This window comes from Cloeon dipterum, chromosome 3 (genome assembly GCF_949628265.1).
Source record: "Cloeon dipterum chromosome 3, ieCloDipt1.1, whole genome shotgun sequence".
NCBI lineage: Eukaryota > Metazoa > Arthropoda > Insecta > Ephemeroptera > Baetidae > Cloeon > Cloeon dipterum.
The window spans coordinates 16,428,224-16,452,529 of record NC_088788.1 but is presented as its reverse complement, the minus strand read 5'-3'; the positions used below and the strand labels follow the sequence as shown (position 1 = coordinate 16,452,529).

General features: G+C 40.3%; 1 protein-coding gene across 12 annotated transcripts in view; it reads left to right on the top strand.

The window, feature by feature from the left end:
- rut (rutabaga) overlaps nt 1-24,306 on the top strand; it is a 93,314-nt gene that overhangs the window by 12,192 nt on the left and 56,816 nt on the right. For 2 of the 12 annotated variants that reach the window (XM_065483929.1, XM_065483928.1), the window contains exon 2: nt 13,458-13,512. The exons of the other annotated variants lie outside the window; for them this stretch is intronic. The gene's annotated coding sequence lies outside the window, so the exon portion shown is untranslated. The remainder of the gene's footprint in view (nt 1-13,457; nt 13,513-24,306) is intronic. 12 annotated transcript variants of the gene reach the window in all.

The window sequence follows — 24,306 nt, the reverse complement described above, 5'->3', positions numbered from 1 at the left end:
GTGTCATCGAGTCACTCGCAGCGGTTGTCCGAATTCTGGACGCAGGAAATCGCAATTAGCGCCACCGGGGGCAAGGGCAGCTGAACAAAAGAAGAGAATTAATTGTCGTGCAGTCGGTGTGGACAAGACAAACGCGGTTGGAATTAATCAAACAGCAAACAAATAAATAGGCGAGGTGTGCTGGTGCGGCGGGCGTTTGAAGGGCCCTCGTGGCGTGATGTAACACCCAGTGGGCCATGTCTGCGCGCCGCCGACAGAAAAGAGCAGCTTTCAAGTGCACCCGCGCGCTGACGTCACCTCCTATGGTCGCCATTAAAAACTTTTTAAGTGCGAGCCGACTTTTTGCTTAAAGACTGGTGGTACAAAGCGAGGTTTGTAGCCCCTAGAAGAGAGAACCACGTACACAAACAAAGAGCCGTTTGTGAAACAAGCACAAGTTTTCTCACAAACAGAACTTTGGTGATCGCCAGCTGCTCAATTGGTGGGGCTGCATCTTAACGAAATACGTAGGAATTTGTTGGTTGAATTGCTACAATGTCTACTTAATTTTCAAATGGACGCAAGTAATTTTTCCGACACGCTAAGCTGTGCCGGTTCTTTAATGTGAAATAGTCGTTTTCATGTCTAGAACTTGAATGGAAGTACATTTCGCAACCCACTTCAAAAAGATTTGTTAGCCTTTGAGCTTTTGCAACGATTTCATAAAATACCCATCGTCTAGAAAAATCGGAAAAGAAAAGAGTAAGATCCTGCCCAAAAACCTTTAACTATAGTGTATTGGAAGTGGCGCTCTCTGGTGGTGGCCTACAACATTTTTTGAGACCTACGCAAAAAGCGATTTTCAAAGAAGGTTTTGTAGAGCTCTTGTTGATATTTTTCCCATAGAAACGGAGATGTGCTTTGATCCTTAATTAGATCAAACGCGGAGATAATTGGCTTCATTCATAGGCCTGCTCCTCTTGCCCTCGGCTTTTGATATTTTCCTCAAGGGAGGCTCGCGTCGCGCGCGGGTGGAATTAATACAGTGCGTGTTGGGATAATCGTATAGCCATGCACGCTCACAGAATGATAATAATTATGATAATCCGACTTCAGCGCGAGGAGTAGCGGTCGTGTCAAAACAAGTTTGCACCCTTGCTCGCTGGCTCGCTTTGCTGAGTAGGTGAAATCGAAGCTGCCTGCCGGCTGATTGCGAGTCGTTGGCTCGCTCATACAGCTTCCATTGTGTGCACATAGCGAGGGTTAGAAGCCGTGCAAGCATCCCAGAAAATAACACTCGCGGGGGTGATGTACTTTGTCTGAAAAGAATTCGTTCGAAATGGGTGATTCAGAAATTTTCCAAACGATTCGAATACTGTCCGAACGACTGGAATTTATCTGAGAGGAAATTATCGGGAAATTTTAAATAATTTCCGAATCTATCGGATAATGTTTGGACAATTGTCGAATCCTTTTGACAATTATTGAATCCTTTGGACATTTTTCGAACTTTTGGAAAATCTACAATCTTTTGTTCAATTTTTGAATCCTCCTGAAAATATACTTCTTATCGTTTAGAAAATTTCTGAATTTTGACGAATTGAATCATTTTGGACGAATTCTTTTAAGACAAATTACGCGCTTCCAACTAGAGGCTCCTTCCCCCGCCGCGGCGGGGTTGCATAAAAGTGTGCGAAATCCGGCTGCGACCTATCGAATCCCCCCACCAACCCTCGAAGCCTTTCCGCAGCGATCGCAGCCAGATTTGCAGTGAAAACCCTTTGCTGCCCATACGGCGGGGTGCATTCGCTCCTTTTGTCAATTTCGCACACGGTTATTCACTTCTTTTGTTCCTTTCAGTCGCGAAACTCTATATTATGCACTCGTTCGCAGTGCTTTGCGTAACCGGCGTCGACGTGCGTGACTTCTTTCCAAGCGGGAAAGGGGTTGCTGATCAAAAACTTCACAGGCTTAAAAAAATATGAAAATTGTTTGATAGCAAATGAAAATTGCTGAATGTAAATTTTTGAATAACCATGCTGGATATTTCCTTAGATCAAGATGTTAGAATTTGTAGCCATTGTGATGATTCGAGTTTTTTTAATAGGTTTTAATATCAAGATTGCGGTTAAATAATTTGTCTTAATTAACTTAGAATCTTTCGATCATAATAACAATAGGGAGGTCTGTTTAAGCGAAACTGTCCTAGGAAATAACTACTTGAATTGCGACTGGCAACAGTTGTGACTAACTCATTCCCAAAGTATTTTGCAGTTCTAATGATGATGATGGTCGAATTGCTAAAATGGTTTAACATTTGTAACGAGAGCAAGTTCATTAGGAATTCCCTTTAGCCCAATCGATAGATTCAGCCAGCAGTCCGCAGTTCTGCAATAATTATAGGTTGACGCCTCTCTGCTCCTGTATAACGCGAGTGGTTTTGTAAAATTTTCTGGCACTAACGACTGATCGAAATTTTTCCGCAAACTTTTCGCCTAGAACAACCCAGCCTGTTTTTTTCAATTCAGCTGCCATTCAAATGATAAATTGACAAGCTCGCCCTTGCATTTGGACGGAATTTGCGATTCATCGAGTCCACACAGCTGATGCGTGTGCTTATAAATAAATTGGGCAGCCTTTTGTCACCGCCTGTAAATCAGAGTGGAATAATAAACTCGCTCTCCCACATTTTATTGCGAGTTGGGGAAAAGGGAAAGTGCAATTTGTTTTTATTTTTGGTGGTGGCTCACGAAAATTCGCGAGCACACGCCAAATTGAGCCGCTGATAAATTGGGTGTTTAACACCATTTGACAGCGCCGTAAACAAATAATAAGGTAGGTATTGTTTGCGCCGGTGAATTATGGTCCCAGCGCAACTGCCGCGCTCAAACGAAAGTAATTTCACGCTTTTATCGTTCAGTCCAAGCAGACGTGCGCTCGCGGGAAAGATAAGTTCAAAACATGGGTACAGACGGCGGGGGAAATGGAAAACTGATAAATTTATGAGCATGCACGCTTGCGTTTGATGAATGTGCCTTTTGTTACTTCAGCCGCTTTGTAAATGAGTGGGAGAGCGAGCTTGGAAATTGATTTTAGATTTTGATTTCGGCACAGTATATATAGTCGCGAGGAGACGTGATTCCAGCATAGAGCTCACATGTGTATCGATTTTTGGGTGCAATCGGAATAATTTCTCCCCTTAAAAGCAATGAAATTTCTGAGAACATGTCATGAGTAAAAAAATTGTAGCTTCGAAAAATCTGTACATTTTGTTTTGTAGGGTGTTAATTTGGGAAAGTAAATCTCCAGAAGGAATGAGGAATATTTACATATAAAGACTTATTATCTAATTAGCATTTAAAAAATTTAGCGCTGCCATGATTCGTAGTCCAAATTAGGTTCCTTAATCAAACATAAAGCTATAATGAGTTCTGGTTTGGTTTAAAATTAAGCATTGTTTGTATAAAGTCTAAAACAATTTAATTCTTCAACAAAGTTTGAACAGTCACGATCTCGTTTCAGAATAAGCTTTTGCGAAAACAAGGCCATTGCTTTCATTCGTCGTGACATTTCCGCTTTATTAAAATCCATCAAATGCATCTGCAGAGTAAATATTGTCGGGCAGCAATGGAGCAGGATTATGTAACGGTCGTGCCGGCGGTGGATAAAATATTACGGTCAGAGTAGCGAATGGAAATGTCGCTGCAATCAGGCAGTTTTGATCTATTCGCCCAGCAGCAGCCACCATAGTAAATATCCGCATCTCATTTTTTTCGGCCGCAGCAGCACAAACAAGACGAAGAGAAAAAGTGATGCTCGGGTTGACCTTGCTCCTTGTCTCGTCAAACCGACGTACAGGCTCCGGGGGTGGCGAGTGGCGAGCCGCTGTTGTGACACAAAGCCGATATTAAACCGGCTGTCATTCCCAGGCACACTCCCATCAAATGCAAACCACTTTCGTTTCCGTTATTAAAAAAATGCATTTATATTCTTCCTCTCCTGTGACCTTGATAATGGGGTCGTCATCGGTGGACGTTTTGTGCATGCCAGCTGCTAAATGTTCGAAACTTTGACAAACCCAAATATTGATTATGCTACTGCTATTCGAGAGAAGCTCAAACTCCACTACCATAGGGTTATATTTACTTAAAGGACATGCGTGTCGAAAAAAATATAAATATATGTTATGCAAGGCTTACAATTTTGGAAATCATTTTGCCGTTGGAATTTTCGGATTCATTGGTAAACTGTATAGCACTGGAAAAAGAGAGTGGCCATTTGTAATGTCATAACTGCTAAATTGCTCTGGGTGGCGAAGATGCGTCAAATTTTAGAGTGGTTATTGGATTTTTCTTTCATGTCATACCCATACTTTTAAAACCATCAATCGACAATGAACAAAAATCATGGTGTGTCGTGAACATTTGCGGTCATGACACATATTGACGTCACAAAATAGCCGTTTTCATTGTCCCACAGCGTAGCAAGGCGGTCCATTCCAAAAATTTCAACAGCACTCAGATTTTCCAAATTTTTTGTCGAACAATTTGAATTATATATTTTTTGACGTCTATGTCCTTTAATAAACGTTTGATTTATTACAAGTAATGCTAAAAAAATGTCAAGTCACAAATATTTTGTGCCTTTAAGCTACTAGGTATTATGTACTCCAACCTTAACCTCACTGCAGAAGATTGACGCAGATCTATTTTGAAAGCATGAATCAGACAGCTTAAGGGTCTGAACTAGGATTAGGCGGATTTGGAGGTAGAATAGAAACGTGCCGAAGTCCTCATCTCATCTGGATTAATGACGCCAACGCGAGTTCGCGTTTCTACGCAACATTTAGGAATAGGATACGAAATAAAAACTGCTGATTGCCGAGACTTGCGCGGGCGGGCTGAAATAGGCCAACAAGCAGCACTTTACGACCGTGCTAAACAGTGTGCGTCCGAGCTAGCATAGAAAATTGAATCAGCGCGGACACAATGGCCGGTCCTTGGCGGCGATTGATTCAATGTTGCAGTAATACTGAGACATAAAGAAAAGGCTTTGTTTCCCGATGGAGGCCGCGAGTGCACACGCGTCTATTTGCGGTGCAATAAATGTGATTAGCGAGCAAACGAGCGCAGGGCACGCGGCTTGTGTGTGTGTATGTGAGTTGCAAACTGAAATATTATGCAAAGAGCTTTTTATGCGTCCGCTCGGCTGGGAAACGGTGTGTTTTTCAGCTTGTTAGGATGTTTATTTGCTCGCGAGAAAGCCGCGCCGGCACTTGCGAGAGTTGCAAATCATAATCCTGTTATATGAGAGAGTGTATAGGAGGGCTGCACTTGCAAAACGATCGATCCGCGGGGGATGTGCACTTGTGGACCGACCTAGATTCGGCCTTGTTATGCGCACGGCCCAGCTGCTGTCTCCGTGCAAATTGCTTCATGTATTTTTACAACTCCCCCAAGTGGACAATTGCATGAACCCAACTTTTTCATAAATGCACTGGACGATCTACTTTTTCAATTTAATCAATCCTTTTTTTTAGAAAATAAGATAAAATATAGACGAGATGAATTTTCCAGATATCATTGCAACAATTTGCGTTAATTGTATGTCAAATAATGCAAGATAACTAGGTTTCATTGTCTAACCGGCGTATTATCCTGCTGCAAAATTTTTATATTCAACGATTTGATGATTTTGCTGAAAAAATAATTAATATTAAATGTCAAATTTAACGATTTTCGCGTATTGCGTCACTTGCCACGCCTTCTTTCCTAATATTCCGACGAACCACACTCCATTTCAAATTTCTCGCGAGTTAAATATATCGCTGTTCGCAGTGAATCTATAGTGGAGGTAATTTATCGATGCCAACATTGCAAATTTTCAAATATTTTAGCCATTTTTTTCTAACCGGTAAATCGTGAAAATCGATTATTTATCGCTCTAAGTGTACAAGAAACAAGCGGCTCTTACAATTAAGGCCCTCTTGGCATAAGGATAAATTAAATGTTGAACTATTGTGTAGAAATGGATTATTATTCTACTAAGACACCGACTATTGGTTATTTTTTCACATTCTGTAGGAATTTGCGTATGAAATTTGTTTTTTATGTAGGGAAATAATGCATTATTATGTGTCGTGAACCGTGAACCTTTTGCCTCGCACCTCTTGTCGCGATTATCCGTTCGACACGTGCGTTGTGCGGACTATTTGAGAAAGGATTTTTAAAGAAGACTTATTATGTAATGAATCCTTGGCCCCGACTTGAGCCCGTGCGTAAAAAAGTAAAAGATCTCGCTGCTTAATTGCACTTCTCGCGGGCATGCAAATCACGCCGCGAATGGAAAAGACAAGCGTGTGCGATAATTCAGTCAATTAACCGTGAAACGGCCACCACTGCTTCGTTAGTCGTCGCCGCGGCTACACGGCCGCGCAGATTATTGCTAAGTGGCAACCTCTGTAAATCACTAATAACACACCCGAGTGTCCATTATCATCGGGTAAGCGGCCTTTTATCTGCGAGTGGCTGGAAATTATCGGTAATTGGGTGACAACCGATCGTTTTCTCACAATTTGCCGATTTTCGCGTGAGAAATTACCGTCTTTTGGAGTCATAAAAATTTATGATGCTTTTCGTCTTCCTTATTGACTTTTGCTCTTCTGTTATCTGAATAGGAATTAGGAATACAGCGGGTTTGCACTCTAGTCCGTTCGGTCTATAAAAAAACTTGCAAGTTAAAAATTTAGAAGTATCAAATTTTTAACTGGAGGTAGAAAGTTTTTTTGCAGTTCTGAGACATGGAAAATACTCATTGACCAGTTGCATAAACCTTAAGTTATTAAAGCCGCCAACAGATGGCGCAACCACAGACTTTCTTAAATAATTTTGTTTAAAGCGGTTTTAAGGCACTTCCGCTGCGATTTCAGACTCAATCTAGCTACTGTGCATTCTTCAATTAATTTGCTATTTTTTGACGGGCTGAAAACCAAAATCGGTTCAGCCATTCGCCGTAGAAACGTTGGAAAATATTTTTTAATTTCAAAAAATAGTTTTTCACGATTCTACGGCGATTGGCTGAACCGATTTTGGTTTTCAGCCCGTCAAAAAATAGCAAATTAATTGAAGAATGCACAGTAGCTAGATTGAGTCTGAAATCGCAGCGGAAGTGCCTTAAAATCGAAAGTCTACGGTGGCGCCATCTGTTGGCGGCTTCGAATACTTAGGGTTTATGCAACTGGTGAATTTAATTATTTTAAATATTGAACAAATTGTTACAATTAATTATTGAATTCTTTTGCTGAATAATATAATTTAATCATATTATGATAATTTTTGCCATTGGGTGGCTCTTTTACTTCTGGAAAAACCCCTGAACAGTCTTTTTGTCATTGTCTTCCCCTTTCAACCGCTATTCTATCCTTGGTACCGCGGAAGGAGTAAAAATAGTCGTGTTTTTGCCCACTTTGTTGGTAACTGTAAACCGAAACTATTTATCTCAGACTGTCTCTTCAGAGCAGAGGATTATTAATCAGAATGTGACTCTGTGAGAGCAATCACGGCGCGGCCGCCAATGAGGAGCGAGCTTCGTCGTGAGCAGCAATAAATCACACGTTTGTTGTGATGTTAATGGTTCGTGCACATTTATGGAAGCGGCATTTAAATCAGACAAGACGCAGATAGCCACCTGTCTGGCGCGCGAGACATTCGACAGGCAAACAAAGATCGGTCCATGAGTGAGAGATGCATTAATATCCTGCTCGTTATGCGCACCCGCCAAGGAATTATGCAAATGCAATAAAATAAGTAAACAAATGACGAGCGGGTCAATAGCCTTGTCCAATTGTTACCCCTGGTGAATGCTATTGAATGTCATTGGCAATGAGGAAATCAAACGTCACGCAGGCAATTCGTTCTGACTCGAGCATAAAAGCGTTTTTATGTATTTAGAATAGCCGCGGTGATGAATCAGAAAAGAATTTAATTTATTTAGAAAAAAAGTGTAGCAAATGGCGACACTGTCCATTTTACACTCCTGCCGTTACAATATCTTAGACTTATAAGTAGCATGGCATTTCATTTTTCATTTCTGACTGACGATCTATTCCTCGGGATAAAATTAGGTTAGGCAGCCGAATTACTCGATTGAAAAGTTGACACGACGTGCCAAAAATTGGTGGAAACATAAATACCGTTACTTACCGTTTGTCGCTTTTAATTTGACTGTCACCGATTGGTCGCCGTCGTTCTTTGCTTGTTTCAGACCAAAAACTGCTATACTAATGCTTTTTACGTTTCTGCAAACGTTTGGCAAGTGGTTTAGAATTGTCAACCGAGTAATTCGGCTACCTAAATCAAAGAGGTAGTTGCTAATTTCATTGTGTTCAGTGCGTATACCATAAAAAGCTTTATTTTCGGCTCATTTTTTGAGACTAGATTCAACCCATTAAATTCGTTCGTCAGACTCTGGATACCCGCTGTGCCCACTTATCGGACGGCTAGGGGCCAAAGGCCGAAATCCAGGGGTCGAAAATGGTCTCAAAATCACCCAAAAATTAATTTCAATGGTAAAATTTGAGCACCATGTAATTTTAATGGCAATAATATCTTATTTGACCCTCAAAATTACAATTTATTTTCCTCTGGACCGCTATTGCTTCGTGTTTCACTCACTCTGGTTTAGAAGGATAAGACATTTTCACTGTTCTGACGTTAATCACACATTATTTTACAATGTCAGATTTCGAGATAAATGTGGGCGAGACACCTCAGATGCGGGAAGCAACACCCGCTGCGTTAATTTTTTTCTTTTCATCGAGCGTCAAAGCGTCTAGTTTTTTGCTCTCACTTTCCACGCAGCGGTCAGGTTCAAATCTGAAAGGGTTATTCTGGACGCTCGCCGAGCGTGAAATTCGGAATCTCGGTGAGTAAGTGATGCTGCTGATCGCGGCACGTGCTGTGGGCCCGAGAAATCTTGCTGCAGCAGCCAACCACCACGTTTCGGGAATCAATACCGTCTCCCGTGACAGCGGAAATTGATAACGGGCCGCGTGCATTCCGAAATGGGCAGACACGAACCCTACGGAATCTTCCCGCAAACGGAAAAGGCTCTTGAACATGAAAGGCTGATCGAGAGGGCGGCGGGCAAGGGCGTTTTGTTCCCAGAAAATGAATTATGCTCCGTGCCGAGAGAACAGAAAGCTCTTGCAGAGTGAAACTTTATCTTTTTTCCTAACACGACACGCTGCGTATCAACTTCTCCAACGGCAACGGCACGCATCATTTATACACATATCAAATGTTTCCGTATTCAGCATAGGGAGCCAGATGTGACGAGATCACGAACGAGAAACTCGTTTAGCCGCGTTTTCATGCATTTAAATTAACGGACAATCGAAATGGGTTGATGCTAATTAATTAACGATTCAAAATTCAGTCCACGCTCGAAAATTGCAAATATTAATTAAAACACACTCGCAAACAACATTTTGGCATGAATGTGTGCGTTTTGAAAACACACACTCGCAATAATTACACATCTGGGCAAAGCAAAGCCGATGTAACTCTCTCCCCGATGTGTAGTAAATAAAGGCAATCTCGTCGGGCGCACAGTGTAAGGCAATGAGCAGCCAGCTAATTAAAATTTCGCGCTGCAAACTTTTCCAATTCCACCCGCTCACCCACGCGGGAAAAATCACATCAAGCTCCAGTAGAAGGACCAAAGAAAAAAAATACAGCACAAACGTGATTCCTGCTGTTTCCCATCTATCGATCTGCTCGTTGCCCGTGCACGTGCGGAAAAAAGAGGTATTGACGAATACTCATTAAGCCAAAGTGGAATGCGGAACCGATGCGGAGAGCGAGAGCGCCGTTTTCGGCACTGGCGCCTCTCTCGTCGCACTTTCCTATAGGCTGGACCGTTTTCAGTGGGCAAAATTTTTACCGTGTCTGTTGCTCGCATAATTTTTTTTTTAAATTCATCTAAAAATGATTTACCAATTCAATGCCGTGAATTATTTGCAATTTTTACAGTTGTGTCAGTACAGAAAATATTGAAAATCTTCAAATGAAGCTAAAATTCAAGACAATTAATGAAATAAAGCAAATATTCCTAAGAAGTTGAATAGAACTAGGTGGAATGATTAATTTATCCAAGATGAGGCTGGAATTGCAAATTGCAATACAAACCAGTGCTAGATCAATTTTGTTATTTTGTCCTCTACATTCTTTTAATCATTTCAATACTGGCCTCTCTATTAGCTAAATATTTTTTCCTTTCAAAAACCTTTGAAATTATTTCAATATCGCAGTAGTCGACCGTCAGCAGACACAAAAATAAAATAAATAAATTGGTATTTTACACTTAAAATTATCAGGTCTTACGTTTTTAATTAAATATCGAAAGATGGGCCAATCTGTATCTAAACCGCAGAGGACGCAAAATCCATTCTCACCCGGCACCACGTCCGTTCTCACCACCTTCGGCGCAGTTAAAATACCAATAATTGCGTCGCCCCCGCTTATTTTCATGGGCATTCGCAGAATTTGAGAAATCCAGCCGCCAAACGTGGGCGACGAGAGTAAAATGCTACGAGAGGCATAATTAAGCGCGCCAGGCAAAAATGGAGCGGTGCACACTGTCGGCCAGAATTAATTAAGAGTAATTGCCTGCGTGAAAATCCGCAGCAGCGATAAAGATTATTAATTCAGCCGCTTTTGCAGCTGCCAGAAAGAAAAGTAACTTGGGCCTAGAACTCCTCGTCTTGGGCGCTGTTTCCACTTTCGTCCTTGTGAAGCGTCGCGTGCATAAATTTTTAGGCCGCCCAGAAGACTTTCTTGAAAATAGCATTTCGCTCTCAGCCGCAGTCACGTGTTGTTCAACTGCTAGAATATTTTGATCACCACAAATAGAAGAAAATTCTATGCGTGTGAAGATTTTGCTCTATGATTAAATGAGCTAAAAATAAAGGAAAATTTTGATTTGAAATGAACTAACAATCATTTTGTTTTATTAAATAGTATAACCGTAAATACGAACAAAAATTCACCCATATGCATTAGCTATAACTGTTATTTTTTTAAAGCATTTTGAAATATTGGGTAATTTTTTTCAGACTCAGATTATCGTTTAAATTTTCCAATCGAAATTTTATTCAGATTATGGCCCCCAACCAAAACGAAAACCAAATTTAATTTAATAGTAAAATTTCTTCTTTTGAAATTTGAACAAGCATTGAAATTTTAATTCTTAAATCGAGTGCATGCAGCGAAGAAAGTTGTTTATGTTTTTCAAGTTCGTGATGTGGAAATCTGTACCGACACAAACGATATTATTTGCCTTCTTTGACGCAGCCACAGAGTGATGATGAGCTATTAAAATGTATCGCATATAACAATGATAAGTTTAATCCTTGCTTGGAAGCTCGGCGGGGTCAGTATAAAGTGTATAGATTACATCTGCAAAAGCCAACTCACACAATCAGATTATACTCGCTCATACATTTCGCTGCTGCTGCTGCTGTTGTTGGGCAAAAGGTTGTTCGCTCTGCGAGTTGAACACTCTCTTAATTCTCGCTAAGCAAGTCGCATCCTCTTCGAAAGCCTGAGGCCAGCCGAATTGAATCATTATTAACAGATTAAACTCTGAGCTGGGCGTGTAAATTATTAAAGGGGTTTATTTCGAGAGGGCCGAGGGCGGCGCCGCGTTTTCTTATTTTTATTCCCCTTGCCTTATAGTAAATTGAATCTCTCCTCATCTTTGCTCCGGCAGGCAGAACAAAAAGCTTCAAGAGGCGTCAGGAATGTCGGCTCATTTGCATACGACGCACCAGAAATTGTGTTATTTACTGCTCATTTAAAACTTTGTTGCTCAACAAACTCGTCTTCAATTGGCACCAATTATATCTTCCACCCTGAGAAGCGATTAGTTAATCTCAAGTAGCGCTCAAAACTTTGTCAATTAAAGCTGTCGAACGAGCTCGCTTTGTCGAGGAACGTGTTTTAAAGATCTTAAAGAATATTGTGCATTTTTAACACTTAGGAAGTGGGCCATTAATTTTAGTGTTCATCTAGTATGACCTGCAATAATAAAAACAGGACCAAGTAACATTCAAAGAGTAGTTCGATAGTGCAAAACCCCAGAAAATCCTTGTTGTCAATGCATAAACTAATTCCTAAGAATTCAATTACAATCAAAATTTACCCAGGTAGCTCTGTAAATTTTTGAGAAAAGTGGCTGCAAGGTTAGCATGCTTTTCAAATGGCAAGGACTGACTCGCTACTTGAAATCTGATTCTATTTCACAACAAAATGTTTCCCTAAAATGTTCACACGCCGTTGGACAGATCTCAATGATAGGAATCGAAACTTGCCAAAAAATATGGCAAACTGCTTTGAATTTTGGAGAAAATGGGCGCAAAATTAATTGTAATAAGCGTAAAAAGGTCCTCTTTTGATTATTGCACATTGTAGCACACATTGTTAAAACTATATAGCTTTTTAGATTATATATTTTAAGTGAAAGAAAATAGGATCATTCAGAATTGTTCAGTACATATCCACTTTAAGGATTGTCACTCTCGCGTGCCTGGCAAACGGCCATGTGGTGAAAGGGCCCTGTGACCTGACCTCCCGGCGCCAGTGCAGCGCGCGGCCACTGCAATTACTTTTCCATGCACTCGCGCAGAATTAGAGGTCTCACGTGACGATCGGCAATTTCGGAGAACTAATCGTCTCCAGGGATTTCTCACTACTCTCGCTGACTGAGTGAGCCAAAATCGATGTGTAATTGCAGCTTTTATCGCCGGCAGCATGCATTTATTTATACGGGTCGAAGGTTTTTTGTTTGTAGAAAAGTTATTTTGCATACTATTGATTTCATTTTTATAATTCAAGATGCCAGTAAAAAAATTCATGTCAGAGTTTTGATGAAAGTTAATTTCAAATATAAAATTAGACCGAAGAGGAGTGAACAATTTTAGCTGTAAATTTACTAATTTGGAAAGTTCTTTGGGTTCAAAGTTGACAACAGATGTTGCCACCGATCAGTAACAATTTTTCAGGTCATTTTACACTTCCACAGTATGAATTCATAAGGTTTAAAGCGGTTTAAAGATTTTATTTGACGTACTGAATACGAAAATCGGTTCAGCCAGTTCGATTAACTTTCAAATAAACCCAGGTTTTCAATGAAGCCGTTGTGTCTTTCGAACTCAAAACCCGTCCATGTACATGTATAACTGCTTTGCATGTTCATGTACGCAACAAGGAATCCAATTACGCTTCATAGCCGAGTGGCAACACGCCCAAAGCCAGTGAAATTGTGTTATGACAGGCGAAAATCGACTATATAATTTATTAGTGGCGCCCATTGCCTCAGTTTCCAAATAAGCAAGTGGGTGTCCGATGAGCAGAATTATTTTATCTCCAAAGCAGAGCAAACATTGTAACTAACAACATATCTTTTTGCTTCTGTTGCAGGTAAACTCTTGGATTTGGCTATTTTTGCTGGGGTCGGTCGCGCTTGCAATGCAAGGTAAACACGGCTGGATGAGTAATGCGAGCAAACAATACTCGTTGCACGCACAGATTTTATCTCGTTGCCAAACATTGCCGTCCAGTGACATGCAATAATAGAAGCAATTAATTAAACAATTAATTCCGAGCTTATCTGCAAATTAACAAACATGAGCATCAAAAGAGATAAGATTATACAGGAAATGGTTGCCGATGATATTAATCGACTTTCTCTCGTATTTGTAGAGCAATTTGATTTTACTTTAAGTGCTCTACAATATTCTATTTTGCATGAAGGAAAATTTAGTTCATAATTCACACGTTGGATAGGACGCGATGACAGGAATCGAAATCAAACGAAGAAATAAAGACAAAACCATTAAATGTTTCGAGAAGTTCAATTGTTACTCGGTCCTGATTTCATTTTGTAGAGATCATTATTTAAAAGAAAAATTTGATCAACCTCTGCTAATTGTAGCTTACAATTCAAATTCAATTCAATATTTATTCCGTATCAATCCCCTCTAGAGGAAAATGAATTTGGAAAGGGCGCTCGCGTTTTGTATAAATGAGAAATTGTGAAGAAAAGACATTTCCGCAAGTGCAGCCAATAGTTGAAAAAGCGTCGAAGCAGAATTCTTTCTTCGCATTTTGTGTGCGTCTTGCCGTCCTTCTACAGCACGAGCGCACGCCCACGCGCGCGTTCGATGGGAAATTATTATTATCTCAACAGGCCTACGGGCTGCGGTGAGAGAGGTGATGCTTATTTTGATTCAGAGAAATCTCGCCCGCCCGCCCGCTCGCTCGCACAGCCCATTAGGATCTATCTCGTTTTTTATTTCTCTCTCGCAGCCGCAGACTCGGAGAATTTGTTTCATCTCTGCGGATGATGCCTGCTTTGATTATGTTTCTAAGCGCTTCGGCCAATATTGTGGAGGAAAGAGAAATACTGAACACACTCGAATGAGTGAAATTTCAACGAAGCAGGAAAGGCGAGCCAAAATAAAATACACAAAGAGATTGGAAAAAATTTGTTACGTCCGGCTGAGCACTGGATTTTACACTAACAAAGACAGAGGGATTTAGTTTTGCGGTGAAATTTTTTATGTAGACTTTCTTGATGGGAATATGATGGAAAAATATTTCGATTTGATATGATTTTATTAAGGTAAATCGATCGGTGGGTCATTTATGACATACTGAAAAAAGTTTACAATTATCCTTAAATGTTTATCCTGGGATTAGAAAGTTTTAAATTGTACTAATCGTAGAGCAAAAGCGGATGATATGTCCTATTTTTTTCCTAATAAGTTTCTGTAGTATTTTTATAACCTACAAATGGGCTATTTGTGAATCTGAAATTAAAGAAATATTTTCTTAACAATGTAAATTTAAAAATCGACGATCGAAATTTTGAACCTTGTGAATTTCCAAAAATATTTGATGTCTCCTGCATTATTCCAACTCACGGTCTTCAAAATGGAACGCGTAGACGGAAGAAATATCCGAGACATGCCATTTTCAGACAAGTGTTTTGGGCTGGTCGCGCATACAGAGGCAGATAGCAACCCTTATGTGACTGAGGGGTGTTGCAATTTCACTTTTGGCATCCAAACTCGATTCTTCCCTCTCACTACGCGTCCTGCATATTAACGCATGTTCATCATTCCGGGAACCGAACAAATCGATTTTGAATAGCGATTCGGGTCATATCGAATTTTTACTCTCGCACGCAGTTGTTGCTATTTTGCGGCTCCGCGGTTTTTGATGCCATTGCGTATTATTCGTGTCCATATGGCGTGCAATGAAAGTGAAAGGCGGCCCGGTCTGATGGATGTGTTCTCGGACGCCCACGCGTGACACCAAATTCGCGCGACAATAACTCAGTCAGATCGCTCCGTGGACGCGCCTTTTCGTGCGCACATCGCGCTTGTCTGCGAATTAATTATTCGTTTGCGTTTCGGCTCACTTAAGCGTGCTAATTCCTTCGGCCAACACTTTATAGAAAATAAAATCCAGCAAAGCCGGCCGTGTAGCACAAACAGCTGCGCGCCCGACAACTCACGTCGCTGAGCAAATATTGGCGCATACCCTGTAACATGCTCGGGCCGGGTCGCCTTTGAAAAAATATTCCCGATCCACTCAAAAAATGTGTCCGAAGATGATTCTCTCAGGATGCTTCATTAGAATAGCGTTAATCCTTACAATATGTTCAGGGAGCATTGCAAAATAAAAAACTACTCTTTGCCGAATTTATTCGTAAATTTAGTGTTTTAAAAATTTTTGTAATATTTTAGTTGTTTTCATCGAAGATCTATCCAACGTTGCGTGTGTTTTGCGATAAAATTTATTTTGTGAACTTGAGACGGTTAAATATTTTTTCAGAACTACCAATCGTCACGGTAGCAGAAAGCACCATGTAATTTTAAGCCATAAGCAAAAAGCACATCAAAATTTGCGGAAAATTCATGCAATAGTAATTGCAAAAAATGCGAAAGTGCAAAAAATGTTTCCAAATGTCAGATTTTTAGGTTGAATTTTCCTTCTCAAAAATATTTTGAGATCTATTTTATTTTCTAATAAGGTTTTTTGTGTATTCAAAGTCTATATCATTTGCAAAAATCTGGTTAAAAATGTAATTAGTGCGGGATTCATGATAAATACGATGCCCTAAAAACGTTTAAACTGACTATTTTGCCTAAAAGCTGTACTCAATTCAGTCTTCAAAATAAATCATAATAATCGGTATGCAACCTGTGCATTTTGAAAAGCTTCCATTACTTTTAAAAGACGTAAAGAATTAAGTTAAAAATAACTTTTCAGAATCTTTGAAAAGAAATACAACAAAATAATCAAATCAATCCGATTTATTTTGAATATACGCAGTTTGAAAAATTTATAGGAGCAATTGATAACACGCCCTGCTGGTTCTTGACCTCCAAAAAAGCGTGAACCTTGGTGCATCATGATCTATTTCGGTCGCGACGAATGGACGATCTGTGTTGTATCGTGCCGTCATCTATCTTTTTTACTGAGATGTCTCTGCAGCAGCCGAGAAAGGGTGGCTTAATGAGCCAGCCGCCATAAATCAGCCGTTGGAGCCATAAAGTCCAAATATTAACTGCACTACACTGCTCTTTTATAATCCAAAAGTGCGGCCGACACTTGCTTGAATTACGGCTTCCTCGCATGCCCAGTCGTAAATTGATTAATCCCGGCGAAACGCTCAGCGGCATTTATTTTGGCAATAACGCAGCCTAATAGGCTCGCACTCGATCGAGTGGCGGGCGACGGATTCAGTTGGACCAATATTTGACTTCTCCAGCAGACGCACATCTGCCACTCTCGGCCCTCCCGACGTATATTAAATCGACGAGTGGTGTGTGTCGCGCCGGCAGTATCTGTCTGCTCGATTCAAGCGTGTCGACTTGAATTATCGGCTTATTATGCAAACATTCGGCGCACAACTTGTTTTTACGCTTTTACGCGTGCTCAATGTGGTCAAGCAGCTTGCGAATCAAACGCAAAATAAAATCATCAGTGTTGGTGTATAGGGAATTGTTTTACATTATGCCTTTGCAGCCTCTGAAAGCACAATCTGACAAATAATATGAGTTGTCAATATTTTTGTACTTTAAATTTTTTCGCTGCATTTCTAGTAACATTAAAATCGGTGATAACTCAAAAACCGTTACTTAACCGGTTTTTGTTCTGAACCTAGCAAAAAGTGCCACAAGCAACAAGAACGCCAGCGAACAATCAGAAGATTGGCCCTTAGCGATCGGGACTTAGCGATGACAGTGGCAGAGCGATAGCTTCCGCTGGCTATCACTGTGGCGTTAGCGTCTCGATCTTACAATTAGGCTGACGCCTATGAGAGAAGCCAATCAGAAAACCACTCCCGTCTCTAATTAGTCGCCGGCGTTCTTTTTTCGTTTCGCGGGTTTCAACTTCAAGTGTCTTTCGGCTCATGATGTCGATGTCAAACTGTTGATTGAGTGATTCGGTAGCCTATCCTAATTCCACCCTCAGCAATCAATTGACAATATCAAAAATAAAATTTCAGCGCTGGCTATTCTCCTTGGATAAATCCGTCCCCTTTTTTAGCACCAGCATGTCAATGTCAAAAGTAAAGGCAGCTGTTAAAAAATTGCAAGACTCGTCAAAGTAATTTCTTGCTGAAATGTAGAGTCAGATTTTTAATTCTGCTTCAATGGCGTTCGATTGACATTGACGCCGTGATTAATCGGCAAAATCTATTTTCCCACTCACGCTTTATTTAATTAAGCTAAACCCACGAGCTGCCAATTAGATTCCGAGATTGACCTTTTTGCGTGTCTGTCATTGCCGTATGATCCAATATTTATGTCCACCCATTGAGGCGCACCCTCCACGCAAGCCGTAATTAGATTAATTCCGGTGCCGAGTTGCTCGATTTTTCGGTTGGGCGGACGGCACCCGGCTCGGTCCGCTGAGGGCCCCAGCTGATTGATTGGCCATGTGCGAAAAGAAAAGAGAAAAGACGGCTGCTGCTGCTGCGGTCGGCGACGTGCTCTCTGCACTAATCGTGCAAATACACTTGTACTTCTTGCCAGCTAAGCTCCTGCTTCTTGCCGGGGGAGAGAATGAGATCCGTTTTCTGCAGCTGGGGAAAACGAGTCTATCAATCTTTTCGTTGTGCCTCCAGGAGTCGCGTTACGACCACCGCCTGACCGACGAGAAGACTGTGGCTTCGTATTTTTCTAGTTTCAAACGGGTTTTGATTAAATGAAACTTTCCTTGAAAAGAACATCCTTAGAATACAAAAATTGTATTACAATTATGATTTTTTTAAATAAAATATTCGTTTTTAAGCATCATAGATCAAGCCAATGCAGGACGCGAATTAACAAAAATCGTGCATATTAAAATACTCCTCACAAAAATTGTCTAGCAGGATGATTTGCAAAAAGATTAAATTAAGGATGGCAGAATATAATTTATCACTTATAAGTTATTTACTTTATATTTCATCATAGTTTTAATTTCAGAAATAAGTTCAATCAGTTTGTGCGTTCGTTAAGTGCCAAAATTACCAAAGAAATAGACTTGGATTTATAAAATATATCCATAGCATTCCAAAATTGAAAGAATCCACTCATAGTACGTTTGTGTTTTCAGCATAGATTTTTCTTGCATTTTTTCTCATCTTGAATTTTATGTTTTATGCATGAAACCTTTTTCCCATTTTTTATTTTTTTAGGAGTATATTCACTTCATATTTTTGCTTTCGAAACATATTCGTACATGTGTTTACTTTGCCCAAACCGCTCTGTTTGTGATGCCGAACACTTGAGTCACGTCCGAAAACGTACAAAATAATTTAAAAGAAACGTCGGCAGGGTGCACTCGAGGCTGAAATATGATGTACACTTGACTTGCCAGAACGGCTTGCTCAAAGTGAACACATTCGCTTGACGGCGGTGGCGGCGGCGATCTAATTAACGCTGATGCATGTGTAAATAGTGTCTGCAGTGCGATTCAAATTTTACGTAGCACGCCATTCGAAATAAACTCGACGAAAGGCAGATCCTCGGAGCGAGAGAGGGTGCAAAAAGCTCGGCTGAGGGGGCGCAAAAAGCAAAATCCACGGCTTTCTCGCTCTGCTCTCTCGTTAATAAAAATGCAGCGACTTGACAAACTGGATGCTTTTTCAGCCCGAGGAGAAAAGTCTGCGGAGGGAGCGAACGTTTTGATAATTAGTGCTGCCGAGTTTTTGCCCGCAAAATGATGAGATGGTGGTTTTGAATTCGTTGCAAAAAGAAGTCTGTTTCAAAAGGCACGTTTCTTCCTTTTCACCCGCACAAAAGCGACCATTAAAATTCCATTCATGACTTCGGTCTTAATTAAAGTTTCGCTCCGCAATCGATTCGTCTAAATCCGACTGTTGCGCACGCAAAATGCGATCCAAGCACGTCGGTAATAATATAGTTGAAGGCATTAGCATAAAGAAACAATCGTCGCTTTTCATTTACACCCCTGAGTCGAATTCGAGGAGGCATAAATGCAGACAGCAGCAGCGTGGATGCATTAATTAAGCCGCGAATCTAATCTAATAATCTGCTCGCGAGGCGCCTGCCTAATTTATGCTAAATTCGTGCCTACATCCATCCAACTGAAACACCTCGAATTCGCCTTCCTCTTTGTTTGGTAGTTACTTCGCAGTTTATTCACTTGGTTCGCCTTCAAGCGTTTTCTCTTATACGCATAAATGCCAAGCTGCTTATTTATGCCTATTCGCTCTGTAATAAAAAGTGTTTTCCTTTACAGTCGACTCTGCAGAAAAACGCATTCGACAAAAATGCCCAATTTTTTAAACCAATATTATTTGGCAAGTTAGCCAAATCACTCTTTCGCTGCTGTCTTGATCTTTGGTCAACGCCAATCAGAGAACCACTCCCTTCTCTGGTTGGTCGGCGGCACTATTATGACAATTTTTGCGATGTTCACATCAAAAAACGTTGAAAGTAACGGTTTTTACATTTCCACCGATTTTGAAAATGAAATTTCAGCGCAAAGTTTAATGGATGATATGAATTATATTTAAAAATACTTTTGAATGATTTTCCAAACGCTGCGTGGAAGTTGCTACGAAAATTTGTAAGCCAGTCAAAATTCAAGCTTTTTCCCTATTGAGAATTATTTCATTTAATCGTAAAGTTGTGTCCTAAAAATTGATTCTCTCTGATCAGGGTTATATTTTTAAATCAATGGAATGCTCATCATCATTCGTCATCGTTCAAATGAAACAAAATCTCCGCAAGCAACATTTGAACAAACATGGCACATTATAATGGAACTGCAAACGGAAATTTTTGTCATCCACGCAGTTGCAATAACACTCGATTCTATTCTAGCCGTTTGGCACGAAATCAAGAAAAGTTTGCGCTGTTTGCAACCGGAATATGAACGTAATGCCAAAATACAAATAATGCGGCTCTGTTCCTCCCACAAAATTTCGCTTAGTCTTCCCTGTCAGAAGCCTCTTTTCCATTTTAAAAACGCGATGCTATAGCAGATGTGCCAGCAGGCAAGGGCCAAACAGCCTCGCACACTGCATAGCTGCAAGCGAGTGACGGACGGACAAAAAGCTAATTCCACTGCAGATGCTCCGTCTAATTACACGCGCGTAACTCATTGCTCCTTACGCGTTTGCTTTCGCTCCCCGAGATTAATTTTTACCTCCAAGGGGCTAAAAGTTTGTTTGGTGGCCGACGAGAGAAAAAGAGAGAGGAAACTCACTCCCTTTTCCGCCGAGAGACAGAAATAAGGTAGAGACGAGCAATATACATTCCTCTCCCGGCACTCAATCACGAGGACATAAAAAAATGGTCCGACCCTCTTTCCTCAAACGGTAGGAATTTATTTGAAGTGTTTGTGTTCCCCATGAGACAGTTTGGCTTTTTGCTTTGAAGTCAGAAATTTGGCTTTTAATTATTAAAGCCGTCTTCTGCATTGTTTAATTTTTTAATTTGTTTGTTGTTTTTATATTAGGTTTTTTAGTGGCTTTGTCTGGAATATTTTAGAATCCCTTACTGATAAAATCAAATTTTCAAAAGGGAGAGATTTGGTAGCCAAAGTCATGTAAGCTTAAAATCGTGTTGTCGTTTTGTGTTCTCAATGTTAATTTTATTCTCACCTATACACGAAAAATGAAAATTTCCAATTAACCTGTAGCGTAGTCATTTATTAAATTCAATTGAATTTGAGACTTTCCTTCAGAAAATTGACTCTGACGTTTTTTGTTTACTCACTTTTTAAAGTGAAAATTCGCCAAGTGACAAGGGAAAGAATGCAATTTGCCATCGACGTCGGTTGACAGGTATCTTCCGTCGCTGCTACAAAGTGATGACGCAAATGTCGACTTTATTCGCGGGCAGATCATTATGTGCTGGCTTTCGGTACATTATTTTTGGGAAACAAAACCCCACCACCGAATTTAATTAGAGAGGGAAACAAAGCCAATTTCATCCCGAACGAAAATGATCACTGCGTGTGGATTTTGCGACCGAGCCAAATAATTTTGCCAAACTAATTTTGTTGCGCCGACATCCCGCTGTGAAACGAACGAAATTCGCGCTTCATTGAATTTTCGAGCTCTCAACAATTTCGGCGCAGGAACTCGATTATGTCGCAGTTGATTTGCATATACAACATACAACTCAGTAATTTATGTAGGTTTGATTGTGGAGCGGATCGCATGCCAATCTCTGCTTTTATTTCGAGAACGTTGAACCAGAGCACACACGAATGGCGTGTCGTTTGAAAAGACAGCGTTCTTCGTCTCAAAGAGAAAGCATGGAAAAACTTTTCTCATATACGCATTCTTTGTTTGCTGTTGCCAGTGGCACTTCGCATCTCGAATGAAACAAGAGTAATGTGTTTGAGCTCCGCCGGCGCCTTTTGCAGGCCACTCATCGCAAATAGCCACACTGTGCCGCGCACATTATCCGCTAATGGATGTGGAGAGAGATATACACTAACGTGTTAATAAGTATTCATCTTTGTCACCACGTGCAACCAGGTTTTTTTTCACTATTTACTTGCCAAAAAGAACTCAAAGCAAGAATGATTTAGCGCTGGAATTTTATTTTTGAGAGTCCCGATTGATTCCCGAAGGTAAAATTAGGTTGGCCAGCGAAATCACTTAATCGACTATTCGACGCGACGTACGGGAAACTGGCGGATACGTGTAAAAACCGCGACTGTAGCAGTTTTTCGTCTGAGCTCTGAGCCTGGCAAAAATCACCACAAGAACATTGGCAACAGAACTGAGGAGGGAGCCGTTCTCTAATTGGCGCTGGCCTAAGATCGAGACAGCAGCGCCACAGTGACAGCCAGCGCAAGCGAGTGAAGTAACAATGCAAGACACCAGCTAGTTTAATGTCGCTTGCGCTCGCTGTCGCTGTGGCGCTGCTGTCTCGGTCTTAGACTAGTGCTAGGTCAAATATCCAATCAGAGAACAGCTCCCTTCTTTGATTGGCTTCCAGCGTTCTTGTGGTGCTTTTTTTGCTAGGTTCATGCTCAGACGATAAACTAAAGTAACGGTTTTTACGTTTCTGCTGATTTAGCACATAGTTTCGAGTGATTCGCTTGCCCAACCTATGTTTCTTGAATTATTAGGGCTTTGATTTTATACGATCAGCTATTTTTGTCTGAGCTTCCAATCGCCACGGGAAAATTAATTCAGCATGAATCGTGCATCTAAATCTCTCTTAAAATGGTTTTAAACCGTCTAACGCTGCCAAAACCGTCTAATTCCTGTCTAAAATCGGCAAAAATGTAAAGTTTGCAAGAGAAAATTGTTCCCTCATTCTTAAATTTAAATTGTTTTTCCCCTCTAAACTATCTGATCTATTTTCAATTTAAAAAAATAGCAGATAAAAATATGGTTTTTCAATTACATTAACGTTTCAAAGAACTAGAAATAGCCTCCATTTAGGTAGAATCTTGTCGCGATTCTGAGAGTATCGAATTGACGTATTTCGTGACGGTGTGCAGTTGGCAACGCCGAGTGCGCATTACCACCATCCAGGGGCACTTTGACTCAGACTCAAAGCCCGGCGTCTTTAGTACACCGAGGGGTGCAATTATTCGCCGGGCTGTCGAAATAAGCCGTCGCCAATCGATACACCGACCCGTCCGTTGCGTACCTGTGTTTCCGTATTTATTCAAAGGCTTTGTGCGCTCATACCGATTTAATCGGTTCGCAGCTTCGGTAAGACGCAGCCGCCGGGCTCGAACCTTGACATTTGGCTGCACGTACCCGACCATCGACCAAACGAGTGAGCATCGCGGATGCTGCAAATGCAAGCGGAATTGGTACCCGCCGAGCAGGGGTTATTACTCTAATTGAACTGTATGCCGCTTCCAATTAATTCTGGAACCCGCCCTGTGTATACCGAGCAGAGAAATGCAAATACATCAAGGGTCGTGCCTGATACGGGGCTAATTTTTGGCTTCAATTAATTTTCAAATTAGATTTTACCCCAGTGTTTGATACGTAACGTAATCCTTGTTTGTAAATCGGAAATTGGATAGTTAGGAATTTGATTAAACTACTGATTGACAGATTGCTAAAAATTAATGCATTTTTACAAAAACCAATTGACTGAATTTGCAGAATTGAGAAATTATCTTCTATAAATATTTTGGTTTTGAGGGTTGATGTTTTTATTTGGATTGGTAGCTTTTTCTTGCTAAAATAATAGCCCGTTTAGAGTGAGTACCCTCTCACACACCAAAAATAAAATTGTTAGAAACTACTTTTTAAATATTTTCTGGCACTAAAACCAACTATCGGTTGAAAATCCGTGCAAAAATATCAAATTATTTGCACGTGCCAGAAAATATTTCCAATTTTCAAAACGCAGGTGGAGTTTTTCAGCCAATAAATAATTTTTGTCTATTATTCCAGACAAAAATAAGTTTTTTTTTTACTTTACGAAGATTTTGCTAAATTACAAATTTATGTCTCGTTTTCCTGAGAGAGGGTGGTAGTCCTATTTATTATGAAATATCGATCATTTATTTTTTATGAAAAATATGTAATTTTATCCTATTAGCTAGCAAAAAATCCAATTTTCAAAATGTTGTAAAGAGTCGAAAACAAGTGTATCTATTCTGTTCTTGATTCAACACTTTAGAAATTATTTATAAGAAAATAAACCTCTTGCAAATATGGCAAATATGCGAAATATCCTAAAAACAAATCCTTGATTACGTTTGAATTGTGTTTAAATGTACTGAAAAAATATTATATTGCACTGAAAAT